Genomic DNA, 2,400 nt, shown 5'->3' on the forward strand with positions numbered 1-2,400 from the left:
TGTAGCTTATAGTTAAAGCTCTATAGATATAGATATATCGCTAACTATAACTCTATTAATATCTCTGTAGCAACTCTAGTTAACACATAATTTACAAAACTTAATATTCTATAACTAACTAGTAGCTATAAAGCAGCGTAAGGCACTCTAGGCAGTTCTGTTAATAGTTATGTTTATACTATAGTATTAAACTTTTAGAACTATTTTAATATTAGAGGTATATATCTAAGATTAGATTATTCTATAGAGATCTATCTTAAGCTATAGGTAGAGAATAAAGAGATTAATATTAAAGAACGCCTTGTATGCTAGCTACGCAAAACTAGAGACTATTACTAGATAGATAACTAGTAGACTATCTAGAGGGTTTTCTATAATAAGACCGCAAAGTTCTTGTTATAGAAAGAGGTTAACACTACTATTTTGTAGTATTGTCTACTCTGCAATCTACTCTTAAATCTCTAGTAGAAGTAGTATAATTCTGCTTAGTAGCTTATTCTAATAGAATCTTATAAGCAACGTTACTGCTGTAATCTAATAGTAGGTAGCAGCGCAGAACGTAATAGAGTTTAGAGAGTAGAATAAGACTACAACTCTGCTAGTAACTTCTATAGTAATAGGCTAGAGACTAACTATTAATAAAGAAAGAAGGGTAAGAGAATTCTTAAGTTTAAGAATAGTGTCTAGGTTGTTAGGCATTACGATAACAAGAGAGATAGTAATTACTAGTTTTGTTAGCGCAGTTAGAGGGCGTCTATAGGTAAGCTAGATTATAAGAGTATCTCTAGTTGTATATACTTAATTTATAACGTTTTTAAGTAATTTAGTAAGACTATACTACTAATTCTTCTAGTTAGAATTATGTTAATAGATAGATAGATACTTTGCACTCTAGTAACGTAGCTACGCAACTAAGGCGCGTTTGTTTACGCGCCTATAGCCTGTGTACATAGGTAAGCTTATATACACGTTTACCTTTTATACAATAATAATAAGACTTATAATAACTAAGATATAATCTTACTCTAGTAAATAAACTACTCTATCTTAGAATTAATCGCGATTGCTATAAGCGCAGATAACTAGTGCACTAGAACTAATACTAACAGCAGAATCTAGCGGACTATATTACAACTACAACGCTTTAGAATTCTTGCTAATATTAGATAAAGAACTAATATTAATACCTTTTAATAGGTATATAGATATAGACTTTAGATGCAGTTGCAACAATAACTCTATCTATCTAACAACTACTACCTCTCTAGTTAACTTCTCTATATTCTCTAATCTTAATTAGAATTTAAATCTAGATCTATTAGAGATCTTCGCAGCTAGAGATAAAAAGAACTTCTAAAACGTAATAGCTAATTACTTCTACACTTATTAGAAAGCCTGCTAAGTGTCTAGCGCTATAGTTAAAAATAGAACACTATACATAGATTATAATAGCGCCCTCTTGCACTTTAGAGTATTAGTAGAGATTATAAGCACTATTAGCTACTATTCTCTTCTAGAAAGCTACTCTACTAATAGAGTTAGTGTGTCTACTTCTAAGAGCGTGTAGATTATTATATTAGCTAAGGCTAAGAGCCTACTTGCGTGTAGCAAACTGCGCTAAGTAATAATAATCTCTACTAGCCTAGATTAATACTTACTACTGCGAGTTTCTCTTAAAAAAGCCCTTAATAAGCTTTGCTTATTACGAGAACTAACAAACGTTAAGAATAGCAACTTTTTACATCTAATAAATAGTAAAGCTATTAACGTTAATATACTTGTAGAAAGGTTAGAGAAAAGCTATTAAGGCTTAAACATACTCTTGCAAGAGGCAGAAACATCTAATAAGATACCTTCTTAGATTGTAAACCTACCTAGATAGAACTACCTTACTGTTATAATAGAAGACTTAGCGCTTAAGAAATAAAATACTTATAATAAGCAAGACGCATCTCTAAGTAGAATTAATAATTACTATTCTTCTTTTAGTGCGTAGATTCTAGCCTACATTAAGTAGAGTAGTTTTGTAATTATAGTCTGTGTCTAAGTTAGGCAGAAACTCTAGGTCTACTAGCTAGAGCATAATGTAAGCTAACGCTTTAATAAGTCTAATTAGCTAAATAGAATAGCGCAGTGCGTTCTCTTAGAGCCTAGCAACTATTTAGTATATTCTGTAAGTGTACCTTGTACCTCTATTACTTTAGGCGAAGAAGGTACTATAACTACTATCGCAGCGTATGCACCTACGCAGGATTTAGAATAGTAATTAGAATACTTATGCGTAGAGCACAACTTTAAGTTAGCATACGTTAGACTAGATTAGAACTATAAGATTAAGAGAAAGATTAGTAAAGCTATTTCGCTAATATAAGAGAGAAACAAGAGTTAGCTGTAGCTGCT

This window comes from Alternaria novae-zelandiae, assembly GCF_023758075.1.
Source record: "Alternaria novae-zelandiae strain BMP 2774 chromosome Unknown scaffold_45, whole genome shotgun sequence".
In the NCBI taxonomy this organism is placed as follows: Eukaryota; Fungi; Ascomycota; class Dothideomycetes; order Pleosporales; family Pleosporaceae; genus Alternaria; species Alternaria novae-zelandiae.